The 13745-nt window shown below is 46.0% G+C and overlaps 1 long non-coding RNA gene across 1 annotated transcript; it reads left to right on the top strand.

Moving 5' to 3' along the window:
- The first annotated feature begins 422 nt into the window (after positions 1–422).
- LOC115332046 lies at positions 423–870 on the top strand. The gene is made up of 3 exons (XR_005718245.1): positions 423–554; positions 653–745; positions 811–870. It is a non-coding gene; the product is annotated as an uncharacterized LOC115332046 (long non-coding RNA).
- Positions 871–13745: the final 12875 nt, after the last annotated feature.

Genomic DNA, 13745 nt, shown 5'->3' with positions numbered 1-13745 from the left:
AACTGCTTTTTTTCCCGGGTTAGGCCTAGCTGCTTCTCAGCGAGTATCCCGATAAAATAAGGAACTGAAATTACTTCTCATGCCCATTTTTCCAGTAGCTTTCACTGGTGGTGGAGGCTGTTCCGTAGTACTTTTGTGCATGCAAAGCTTACTAGCTTACTTATCTTCTGTGTATGACACTACTTGAGTAAATATTTGATATTTCTACTGTTTTCATTTAGCATGTCCAAGACCTTGGACGAAAGGAAAAAAAGAACCGGAAGGAGATTGGCAAGCGGTCGAGGCTTGATGGCATCGCTGCAGATTATAAGAAAAAGCGAAAGGTGCAGAATTACCAGACACCTCAATACTTTTGCATTCTGACGTTATGATATTTCAACTGTGGCAGTGTATTTTTACCCAGACCCAGGAGACGAGGGCAGCCCCTCAAGAGGATAGGATCCTTCGACATCTCCTCCAGGAGAAAGAGGGGAAAATAAAAAGACTTCAGAAAGAGCTTGCCGAGGAAAAGGCTCACAGACGGAGGCCTTGTTTGGCCCTTGCAATGAAAATTGGTGTGCATGCTTCTCTTTCTTATTACGAAATGAGTCTTTAAAAAAAGGAGCTATTATAACCTGCATTACCATTCAATTTCTACCTGTTTTTTCAAAAGCTGCCTCAGAACCGCAATGGGGGAGGCCTGGTGCTTCAAGCGAGGAGCATCTGTTGGCTGAACCACCATCTTTTGAAGGCTTTGAACTGCTCGGTATGATTCTTGTGTACAAATTTCATATTTTGATCATGCTCATCCGTGCACCTCATTTCGTTTAGAGGACTCGCCAAGTCGTCTAGTAGAGGAGGTCCCCAAAAGTCCAGTGCCATCAACCTCGCACACAGGCAAGTTTTAAGCGTTTTAAGTTTGTGTCGAGCTTTTACCTGTTAGAGACAGTAAGATTGTCCTGCCCGAAAACTGAGAAAAGTAAATCCGAGTTAAATTATGATACTCTCGAAAATACCTGCAAATTTCTGCAAGCCCAAATGCTGCGCTGGGCAGATGAATACACGGTGCCATTTGACAGAAGGCAACCCTCATGTAGTCACTGTAGTAAATAGAAACTTGTCATCTAGAGGAAGAGCTTATATGTTTGCTGCCTGACGTAGACCATAACTGTCGATCACTTACTGGCAAGGGAAGCAGACTGATTTATTCACAAAGAAAAACGAGAGCGAGTACAAAATTCTGGCATGACCGAGTTGAGGTGCCATATACTCGATTCACCTTAAGCTGACAGTGCAGTGGAAGGTATGCACTGGATGTACCAATCGGAGCCAGCAACATGCAACATCAACGCGCATTGTCATCGCGCCAGAGAGTGCGGTGACATCCCGCACAGCTGGCTCTGAATTTGGTCCATCCAGCACGTATCTTCTGCTGCAATGTCAGCTTAGGGTGAACAGCCAATACAACCGTAAGAAAAAGGCAAAACTTTAATTAGAAATAATGGAAACAGCGCGCAAACGACAAGGACGGGAGGAAAAGGAGTACACAGGACAAGCGCTGAACTGACAACTGAATATTTATTGAAAAGGACCCAACGAAGAAAACACCCACAAAAAAACACTCGCATCAACACGTGTCCATGAAAGTAATCTCCTTCTTATGTAAACACACAGAAGTTTGACTCACGCAGTTCTGTTCCCCCTCCTTCTTTATTCCATACGCTTCTAAAATTTCCCTGGCTGTTTTATCTGCTCCCCTCCCCATGATTGTGATCTTATTGAAATCAGGATGACATTTGCATGTTCCGCAGTGCAGGGGCAAATGCCCTCCTGCTGTTGAACTAAGCGACCAGTCATGTTCACGTGCCCTTTCATTTATTCACGTGCCCTTTCAACAGCAGGAGGGCATTTGCCCCTGCACTGCGGAACATGCAAATGTCATCCTGATTTCAATAAGATCACAATCATGGGGAGGGGAGCAGATAAAACAGCCAGGGAAATTTTAGAAGCGTATGGAATAAAGAAGGAGGGGGAACAGAACTGCGTGAGTCAAACTTCTGTGTGTTTACATAAGAAGGAGATTACTTTCATGGACACGTGTTGATGCGAGTTTTTTTTTTTGTGGGTGTTTTCTTCGTTGGGTCCTTTTCAATAAATATTCAGTTGTCAGTTCAGCGCTCGTCTTGTGTACTCCTTTTCCTCCCGTCCTTGTCGTTTGCGCGCTGTTTCCATTATTTCTAAGCATGAACCAACTCGCCCACATCGCTACTCTGATTCAAAACTTTAATCAACAGTAATCATAAGTAGCTGTTTCTGAGGGTACCTCGTTCTGCAATACAAATGTACAAACATATGAGTGGAAACAATTTGTTTTTGTGTATTTCGTGTTAAACAGAAAATTGTAAAGGCCCTTTCACACATTTACGTTCGGAGCGACCGCTATGCTTATGAACGAATGCAACCGGGAACGCGACAGAACAGCACACGACAAAACAGCACCCGACAAAACAGCACGGTCAAAACAGCACGCGTCAAAACAGCACAGCGTCAAAGCAGCACGGCGACAAAACAGCACGCGTCAAAATAGCACGCGACAAAACAGCACGGCGTCAAAACGGCACAGCGACAGAAGATCCCGTGCCAAAACAGCACGGCGTCAAAACAGCACGACGACAAAACAGCACGCATGTGAAAAGGCTGTAATAGGTAGTGTTTTATGAAAACAAAACAGAACGAAAAGAAAAAGGGTTGGACATTGCATGGCATTATTTAACAGCTAGTGAAGAAACAATGGAAAAAAAAATGTACGCTGGCGGCGACGGGATCGCACTCAAGTCAGTGTCCCGAGTGCTGCTGCTGTGTGATGGCTAAAAACAAATAAAGTTAGCAGTAGTTACTACTACTTAACTACGCTAATCTCTGAAGAGATTGGGTAGTTAGAGGGGGTACCTTCCCGTTGATGTTGGCTGCGTTGTCTTGTCTTTTTTGAAGTATGAGGGAAAGAGGAAAAGTTATTGGGAAAAAAAAACATTCATAAGTTCAAGTTACGAACTGCCTGGTTTGTGGCGGCCCAGTGAGGTTCCGTAGTACTCGTTGTTTCGTAATTACCACCTAAGCGTAGAACGTCCCCCTGCACCCCCCCCCCCCCCTCCTCAAAAAAAAAAAGCGGGAGGTGCGTCGATTACAGATGCATTGATAGAACCGGTAAGATCACGTGACTTTAATGTGGAACGTATTCAAGGTGTACCATGGGTGGGCACCGATTTTGCGGGGTTCATTCACCGTGAATAAAATCTCCTGGAGCTTGCAGGCGAGAAGTTGTACGTTTTGAGTTAAATTCACAAATTATTGCCGACGAAGGCCTTGATCGAGTGAAAACCGGTGAAGCAGTAACGTGCCGCAGCCTCAATGATGTGGCCTTACACTGCAGCATGGGCTGAACACACCGCTTCCGCACACGCTTTCTGTTTTTCCTTTTAACAACTAACGACAGCACATTGCCGTGCGATTGAATTATTTATTGTAGACGATATCACCAGAAAAACTGTGCGTCAAAATAAGCAAAACTGCTCGAAAAAATTGCGGTGGCTAAGCTTGGCTATGCCAGGATATACGTAGCGTGAGCTTATGCGCACAAAATGAGAGGCGCTATCAAGTGGCTCCGGTGCAGCGTCAGACTTGGCTACTGCGCAACGGAGGCGCACAGCTGGGCACGCGGCGGCGCCAGTGCGTCTGCCGTGGCTATGACGTCACTACTCTGGAATGCGCAGACCGGCAGGGCGGGCGCAGCGGCGGCTTAGCGCGCGGCGGCGGCGACTCCGGGGCGCCAGCTGTGCGCCGTGCGACGTCACTGCCCCTCGCCCATGCACAGCACGGAGCACGGCTCATTATGCGAGCCACGCGAAACTGCTCAACCTTGGCCAGTGTAGCTCACGCTACAAAATAGCCAAAATACACACCAGCGGGGGCTTCGGTACTGCCCTGGGAACCGTCATGCGCGCATCGAAAATACTCCCCAATACGAACTTGCTTCCAAAAGAACAGATTCGAAAAATTGGCCGTCGACGAGTTGGCTTTCGACGAATTGGCCTGGCACCTCAATTCTTTTACAGTGCCTTATTTGAGACGTGCGTTTGTTAACTTCAAACGCTATATGTAGGGTTCAGCGTTTTCGGGTTAAACCGAATATAACTGGTAAAAGTACGCCGAATTCATTTTGCCAAAATCGGTCTTAACTGAAAAAGTTCAGTACTTTTGAGGGCGCTTGGAGCGGTGTGTGTATGGGGGGGGGGGGGGGGGGTGGAGGGAGAGAATGTGACTCATAACTAGGGTTTCGTGTTTTCGGATAAATTCGAAAAACACCCGCCTGTAAAAGTTTTGTCTATTCGGATATATCTGATAAACTCTGAATTTCGATCCCCGCCCCCCCCCCCCCCCCGCCCCCCCACACACACACACAAATATACTTTACAATTAATGGTTTAATCAGCGCGTAGTGTCCTGGGGAAATGCCACCACATACATCTTTCAAATTTCGGTCAGGACAACAGGTCATTGTACTATCGGGTCAAGACAAAAGTCACTGTTTATGTTTCCGGTTTCGGTCATACTATTTGTGCTGAGAGGAAGGTGAGGTTGTGTTTTTGTAACCGTGAAAGCTATAGACCATAGAAATTACATAAAGTGGAGAAAAGGACAGTTAAAACTTCTCTATTTCATCCTTTTCCACTCTACCTCTTGCGGCCGCGCGGTAGGTTGATGCAATAACATGGAATGAATACAGGCTTCCCAGCGACTATCTCCAGTAGGTTATTTATTTTAAAGGGTCCCTCCGGAGCTTTCTGCGATCGTCTGTTTATGTTATATTGCGTAGTAGATGCCAATTAATATGTATACAAAGTTTTATATTACAAAACCGTTTATTAAGCAGATGGGAGAAGAAATATACCGGGTCTATTTTCTCTTGGAAGACAATCCCCCATCCCTGCCCATCGCTAAAACTTGACCAATGGAAATGCTGCATCTCGCGGTGAATGCGAACTTAATTATTTCAACACTTTTTAAGCTTGTTGTAAATTAGAGTTTGAGAAAAACGTAAACTGATTGTGATGCGGGGAACATAGTCCGCAATTATCGCTTTAAAACCAGCGAACTATGTTTTGTCCCCGTAAGCGTGTTGCTAGGGGGTGGGGGTGATGCGTCGGCGCGCAGGCTCGTCTGCTTCCCGGGGCGTCTGCAGGCGTGCGTTTGCGGGACACGTGTTCCTTCTTCCCGTGGATCCCGACTCCGAAGCTAGCTTTGCGATCCTTCCACTTTAACGAGTCAAACTTTTCCTTGTCATTTGTGGAATGCGACTTCGTATTGCAATAGCAGCGCGACGGTGCGGTGCGACGAACGACGACTGCCGAGCATAAAGTCCGGGCAGTCCGGGCTCCTTGACGACGGTCCGCGCGTACTCGAGAGATTCCTCCGCGGGTTGGCGGTCGGCCGCGTTGGTGACGCGAAGTGACGCCGGAATCCTTCGTTTGCTATTGGCTGACGCGTAAAGAGATGCCCCTCCCGTTTTCCGGGGTCATCTCAGAAAGGGGGGCGTCCCGGGGACTTTGATAGCAATTTTAATAGGGAAATCCGCCGCGCATGACCGTGATTCTATGATTTTTAAGATCCTTAGGGCCTGTAGATTGAGTTACCGCCATAAATTGACCATCACAGAACACTCCGGAGGGCCCTTTTAAGGTATCAACATTTATCGAAATAACACTTGTGTGCAATTTTGTTCTAGGACAAATTAGTATTGCCAGTGGTAATGGCACCAACGCCAAATCCAACTGAAAAAAAACATTGATTGATACAATCGCGTTTTTTTTTTCTTCTTTGTCCAGCATGCGTGTACATTTGGATATTATTTGTTTATTTTTAATAAGAAATACTGCGAAATTGAGCTCCGCATTAAAAAAAAAATTGGAATCAAACAAGAATAAACACCGATAAACTCTGAATTTCCGGGAAAAAAATGAACTCAGAAAAACACCCTCCGAACTTGACAAAAACTAAACTCCGAAAACACGGAACCCTACTCATTACTGACCACATGACCACTTCTTTCTGCAGTTTTCAGCTTGTCTGCGAGATCGGTTCAACTTTCAACAAAAGCTCCGGGGGCGCAGGGGTCTTCAGGACGAAATCTGGGTTTTTAACCTGGTGGGGATTTGTGCCCCATTCTTTGTTAAAAGAAGAGAGTTTAATCGCGGAATCAAACAACGGAAATCAAGAGCGTCCATAAATGCGGCGCATTGTTTAACACCCCTAGCTTCCGTCTACTAGAGGAGGGCATAAATACGAGTGTTTCATTGTCATTTCTGCCGTCGGCACGAATTTATCACCTCGCGCAGTCTTGAAAATGGGGGAAAACGAACCGAGTACAATAGCTTGCTAATTTCTCCATTTCGATATTTCCCTCTCCGACCGAAGTGGTACTGAAGCTCATGCTCGTTCTGTGTACAAATACGATCACACGACGATATCGTAGGATCACGATAGGGCCCCAGTTCGTCTTAAAGAACAGGTCGCGTCGGCTGCCAAAGACGGCAACAAATAAGAGGACCAGTACTTGGTTCTGAATATGCATTTTACACAAACGCTTTTAATTATTGCATTTTTGTTAGTATACTGATTTTCGTCAATAAGCCTAATATAACTGAGAAGTTTATGAGTCTACAAATATTCACTACAATAAACCGAAAACTCTTGTTTGGAATAAAAACCGAAAAAAAAGTGCGCGAAATTTCAAGTAATACAAACCGAAAACGCCGAACACTAGCTATAATGTCAATGCTATGTTTTCACGCTGTGCTGTTTTGACGTCGTGCTGTTTTGACGCCGTGCTGTTTTGGCCCGTGCTCTTTTGTCGCTGTGCCGTTTTGACGCTGTGCTGTTTTGCCGTGTGCTATTTTGACGCGTGCTGTCTTGTCGCCGTGCTGTTTTGACGCTGTGCTGTTTTGACGCGTGCTGTTTTGACCGTGCTGTTTTGTCGCGTGCTGTTATGTCGTGTGCTGTTATGTCATGGTGCCAATGCAACCGCTGCGGCTTTAACAACTGTACGCGACATGTACACACATGCAACCGCATGCAACCACACGAATCAACAGCCAACGAGAAACGAGATTCAGCTCTTGCTCCTAGCCAATAGTAAGCAACCCAGCTTCGCTTACAAACATGGCGGACGGTTTCCTGCCTGACGCGAGGTCCACCGTCCTGACCAGAGCAGCCGGAGGTTTCGTCTACGGCGTACAGTCAAGAAGATCTGCTGTGCGCCTACAATAGCTGTGTAAAGGCTGGTTCAGACATCCGAAGCGAGCCCGTTATCCCCGACTGTGTCTGTTGTGACCGAAACGACCGCTCTGCACCGCGCGTACACTCCTGCAACCACCGCAACAAGTGCAGTGCATTGGCAGCACGACGACCGCCTCTCTACCGCTGTCAGCTGTTTCAGCGGTGCCTCTAAAAAGAAGTGGACGCGCTGCCACTCGCATAACAGAAAATAGACAGACTGTCTTCTACGACTACATACTTTATTTTTTATTTTTCAGGATACGCTTGCAGGGTAGTGCATTAAAAAAAGAAAAAAAGATGCAGTAAACTGTCTTGCACGATCACGACTTTGCCAACAGTACAAATCTCGCTACACACCTTTCCTACGATTACAAAAGACAATGTAACTTTAGCAGCGATATAGCAACGCAGAAATATAATTTCGTGGTCAGATAGATGTTGCGAGCATTCAAGATTGCTAACACTAATCACCTTTCTCGGGTGATGAAAACGCATGAAAATTCGCATCCTTTATATGGTACGCACCAGTAATACCTTGAACTTGAGTACACGGATGGAATGCGCCAAAAAAGAAATCCGGCCGATGTTTGAGGACACAAATGCTAAGAAAGCACCACTGTAGTCGAAGTAAACAAACACGACGGCACGGGCGTTTCCACTGTCTTGAGAGGGCCGCCACGAGATCGCCGCACGGCTAGGTGCATCTTCTCTTCTGGTACGTGCTGGGTTATCATAACGACACACGAGGAAAATTCACAGTCAACAATAGCGCTTTTACGCGGAACGATAAGCTTCCACCACGCCGTCCACATCGACGCTCACCACCGATGCCATGTTCGCAGATAGAAGGAGACCGGCATGCAACGCGCGCGACCAAGCTCTCCTCGACCCCTGATTGGTCGGTCGTTGCGGTCGTTCCCTAACGTAACGAGAAAGTTCAGCCCGGCTCAACTCCTTACGCTGCAAACGAACACCAACGAAAAGACCGTTTGGCACTTCGTTGCTATGGTAACTTGTTGTTCGAACCGGTTGCATTAGTTCGTAAGCGTAGTGGTCGCTCCGAACGCAACTGTGTGAACGGGCCTTAAATTGCATGTGCAAGTGACCCAAAGTTTGAATTTTCTAAATCAACAGTAACCTTAAAGTTTGTTGATGGCACTTGAATTAGGATCTAAGCAGTTTTCCTTTAAAGGGTTCCTCCAACGATATTTCTGCTTCTGCTTTTTTTTTTAGGCTCCCTGTTTTTGGTGGTTCGGGAGATTCGGGCAACAAAGACAAGACCGCAAAAAGGAATGGTGCATCATATTTTGATTTGACAAGGTGCAGAACAGTTGATAGATGGTGGCGCAGCAGGGTGCTCAATGCGCGTGGCGGGTGACGTTAAAAGAACTAGCTACCGGATTAGCCAGGTTCACCAAAAGTTTCTTTCTGTGTGCGGAATAAGTGACTGTTCTTACCTCATAATTATTGATAAAAGTTATTTTTATTGAGCTCTGAGAGTTAAAATTTTAAGAACTAAATGTAGTTTAATAAAGCACGAAAAGAAGAAACAACAAAAGCAAGTTTTTTTGTGATGTGTGCCGTCCCGCGGCATCCGTGTCGCGGAAACTGAAACGAAACATTTAGACGGCACATTGTACTTGCAATAAAATAAAATACAATAAAATAATTCCATGCTCTCTCTTTTCGTGCGCTTTCACGAAACTCGGCTAGATAAGTGGGGACCCCAGTCACCCCTGCGGCGTGCGGGGGGCGGCCTGGGTGACGGAGGGACGGTGCACGAATGCAAGCACGGAGAGGCGAGCTGAGCGCCGGCGATGTGTGCGCGGCTTTGGAGAGGCGGCCATTCTATTTGACACGCCAGCGGCTCAACGGCGAAGGAATGTTGTGCACCTGCGTAACCCCAGTCCGAGGCAACACTGTACCAAGGCTAACCGACGCTAGAGTCACTATAGAGCTACGATGTGGATCCGGCTGTGGAAGGGTGACAGCATGTATCGCGCGTACCATTGGCAGCTGCATTTACGTCAGAGTGGTCTGCTTTTGTAAATTTCGTTTGCTTATAACTTCCCCATAAATTTTAATTTTGGAAAGCATTTTTTTTTTAATGCGTTGTTTGTTGTCACTTCACACAAGTTTCAGACCAATCAGAAAATGACTGGAGGGGCCCTTTAAGGTAAGAGTTTGCTTATGGCACTTCTTCCTTTTCACCAAACCTACGTCAAAACCTACTCGAAACCTATCTTGAAATGTGCTCAAAACGTGTTCACAGTTTACTTGACACCTATTGCGAAACTCGCCTTGAAACTGTGTGTTCACCAACCATGGGCTGTTTTGGAAAAAGAAGCTGACCCCTGGTGAAATTCGAACCTGTGCCAGTGCCGGTCAGTGCAGTTAAAAATCAATGCCTTCGTCTACTCGGCCACTGTCACAAGTCTGGATGGGTGCATGTAGATGGGCGTTATAAACCACACACCGGCACGTCTGTGGTAGCAGATTGACACGCTGGTGAGATACTCCACGGTATTATTTGTTTTCAGGAAACCTTTCCGGAGCGGAAAAGTCTACCGACCGACCTTCACTGGGCTGAGCTCCTTTACCGTCAGCTGACCAGCAACCGGGCAAGTACAGAAATGCTCAAAAGGGGTAAAAGCAGATTTCTGATACAGTTTGTTTACGGTGGTAATGAACTTTACGGACTGTAAGGATCATAAAAATGCCAGAATTGTGGTCATGCGCAGCATATTTTTGTGTTAAAAAAGCAATTCAAAATGGCAGCCAGAATGACAAAGGGTGCCCATCAACATAAAGCAAGTGAGGGTTTCCCCCACCCCTGACTGGCCGACCCGTAGGAAATTTCTTGAATGTGTACGTGAATCGTAGCCCAAACCTTGTTTCTCAACGGCGAGAGTCTTTTGTCGCACCATTGTGGCATGGAACTATCAAATCTGTCGCCCCGCAAGCTTGAGAGACCGGAATGGACAGCAGACATGGGGGCCATATTGTACGATGCCATCCCAATGAGCGACATTGATGACGGTCAATTTTGTGCCCAGCGTGACCGCAGATCTCTCTGGCGATTGGTGCGCGTGACATGTCACGTGTGAGATGGATGGTTGATTGTAGGACTCCTTGCAGGCTTGTGCGCGCTCCGTCCGGTAGGTTTTATCAGATTGAAGGCTAGACTGTGATGTATTCTAGTACCCCGTTGCAAGACGAAGGCTAGCTACGGTCACGTGATGTGGTCCCGTTGGCATGGTAAGTGAGGAGAGTAAGGAGAAAAATGAGAAAGAGCTAGGTGCGGCGCGGCGTCAAGGGAGCATGGCTTGTGGAGGCTACGCAGCCGACGTCATGCCCTCTCCTACCCTTCTATCCTCCTTGGCTGAAACGGAGTTTAGTCTGTTAATCATTTTAGCGGATTTCAAGAGCCATTCTTAGGAGCAAACTATCTCCTTGTCCCAAATATTTCTGATGAAATATGCTCTGCACCTGAATGCAAGTCAAGATAGTACTGCTGACATATTGTGTCTATTTTGGTGCAACATAAGAAAAGTGCAAGCTTCGCCTTCTGCTCCTGATCGTTTCCTTCCGTCGTATGCGGCTGAGTGTTTGCTGAAGTGTTACTAAAGATAGAAAGCTTATGCTGGAGGCAAAGCTGTTACTATTTTTCTTCCGTGGCAACCGGGTATGGTATCGAATATTTAAGACAACCCTGAGACAGGGGGCACAGAAAGGGGACGGAACACGATCAAGTTTCTTGTGAGGCTTCGTCGTGTTCTGTCCCCTTTTTGTGTCCCCTGTCTAAGGGTTGTCTTAAATCATGAATGTAAACCAGCTCGTTCTGTATTTTGTCCCTTGTCCGTATCCCCAGTCTCGGGTTTACAACTATGCTAAACCAGCTCGCCTGCGCCTTATCACTCAATATAGTATCCAAATTGGTAAGGCTTTCGAATCTAAGCAAAGATACTACCTTGCTTGCAGGATTCCTGCTGCCAGAGACCGCTCTACCATGCGCAGACCCTGCACCACCAGTGCTGATCGAAGGAGATGGAATGGTAAGTGACCAAAATTGCTTTGAAGGAACAATGAAGACGATTTAGGAACTTTGTTTGACGACTGAAATAGGCTTCATGTATAATCAAGGAGATGTTGACCAATTTTTGGCCCTAATCGTCGCCTGCGTGTCGCACAACTTAATAGACTGAGCTCAGTAATCGTTGGCGCATGCATCACGCCACCATAACTGTAGTTCACAGGATGCTGATGGCAGTACACCAGACAGCTCGTGCTTTGCTCGCGTAGGCTAGGCTTGCAGCTGGCTTGTGGCACGTGCAAACAGACTACAGCTCTCACGACACATTGCGGCAGAGGCGGCCATATTTATGGTCATATTTACGGCCATATTTACTAGAGTCCTTCGTTACTTTCCTAGTCATGGAACTTCCCCGTAACACTATGGGAGCGCTTCGTGTGCTGCAAAGCGTGACTGTGCAGTGGCGCTGGCGTAGACAGTTCGGCATAATTGGAGAGCAGATGGGCATTCAGTGATCGCAGTGGTTGTCCCCCCGGAGCCCACAATCGGGCCCCACGGACGGTTCGCTCATCTTGCGGTTGCGGTTAAGAGGAATTTTTATGTCGCAATTCCAGCTCCACGGGGACATGGAACTACCTGGCGCCCCTGCCTAATGGCACGAAAATCCGTGTCGCTTCAAGCACAAAAGTTGGATTTCGCATGCAGAAGCTGACCGCAGAGGCTTGCAATTCGAGTTTAATAAACAACACCCTTGCACTTTAGGAGTGGCAGGTAAAGTTACGGCCGGGGAACACCAAGATGAGCCAAAATGATAGATAAATCACGCTATACAAAAGCAGAGACGGGACTTGGCGTGGAAGGGTTCGAAATGTGGCATGATAGGACTTATATTTTATAAATTATATTTTACGCGTGTCTTACTTTTTAACAGTGATCCTTTTTTTTAGAAATCGTGCTTGCTGTGTCTAAGCTTTTCTTTCTTGCTCAGCTTCTCTTTTATAAGTTAGTATTACAAAATGTTATTATTATTATTTTAGTACTTAATTTTATTATATTGTTATCTTTATGATTACCATAAAATAATATTACAAAATATATATATGTAGATAATATTACAAAACTGTTGTCACAGCAAAATGTAGAGTAAAAATAACTTTTATCGCATTTCACGCAAGTAAAGGTTTAATCTTTTATCTTGGTTTTACGAATTTCTCATTGCAACTACAGCTGCTAGATTTTTTTTTGTGTGGATGTTTTAATTTTTGAGTTCACACAACTGCAGTGTCTGTTAGGACTAAATATGCGCCTTCTGTTATTGAATGAGTCGTAGCAAGCACCTTGAATATTGAAAAAAGAGATACAATTGTAGTTGCTGGGGAAACAATGTTTGTTTCGACTTAGTTTGTATGAAAGTCACGCTAATTCCATTATGAAAGTCATGCTGATGCCATTATCTTGGCTTCCTTTTAACAAACATTATGAAACCATGGTATCAGCGCAGTAACTTAGCTTGATCTTTTTTTTTCTTCAGGCTTGTCGATTTAACAGGTGATTCAAACAATAAAAAGTCTGTGGCGCAGCCGTGCAAGTGGTAAAAAAGTAAGACATGCGTAAAATATAAATTTGAAAAAAAAGGATGTTTACTGTTGGCGCGATTTGAACCCTAAACTTTCATGCCGCGATGACAAGACTCAACACCGTTACCAGTCCGCCATGCAAGACGGCAGAACTTGCGCAGCTGGCGCAGACATATATGTATAACACCACTGCTCTTGTCTTGCGTGATTTATCTTTTATTTTGGTGCATATTGACCTTTTTCGGCTGTAACTTTACCTGCCGCTTTTAAAGTTTAAGGGTGTGGTTAATTAGACTCGAATTGCAAGCCTCTGCGGTCAGTTTCTGCGAGCAAAGTCGAACTTTTGTGCTCGAAGCGACACGCATTTCTGTGCCATTAGGCAGGGGCATAGGGTGCTACATAGCTCCATGTCCCCAAGGAGCTGATCACGTGACATAAAAATTCCTCTTGGCCGCAGCTGCAAGATTGGCAAACCGGCCAAGGGGACTGATGTTTGTCACGGGTGGGTTGAAAAGTCCGAGTCTGCTCTCGCTGAGGGATGCTAAAATACTGTTAGCAGACACATCGTCCGGTAACGCAAGGGAAAAGTGTGGTTTGTCCGCTATGAGGCATCGACACCGTTGTGGGCCGTGTGGTACTAATTATGTCCCACGGGCGGGCGGAGAGGTCGGAAAAAAAGTTAAACTGAGAACATCTACTATTTGCTGAAGGGCGCAGTTGATGAACTGTGCTTCATTTGGAAATGCGAATTCCATTCGTTCTCCTGTCGTACATAACCTGACATCCGCCGGTGAATAAATAAGAATTAGAAACAAGCACCTACC

The sequence above is a fragment of the Ixodes scapularis genome, unplaced genomic scaffold (genome assembly GCF_016920785.2).
Source record: "Ixodes scapularis isolate PalLabHiFi unplaced genomic scaffold, ASM1692078v2 PGA_scaffold2__306_contigs__length_199485367, whole genome shotgun sequence".
In the NCBI taxonomy this organism is placed as follows: Eukaryota; Metazoa; Arthropoda; class Arachnida; order Ixodida; family Ixodidae; genus Ixodes; species Ixodes scapularis.
This window is presented reverse-complemented; position numbering and strand designations above follow the sequence as displayed.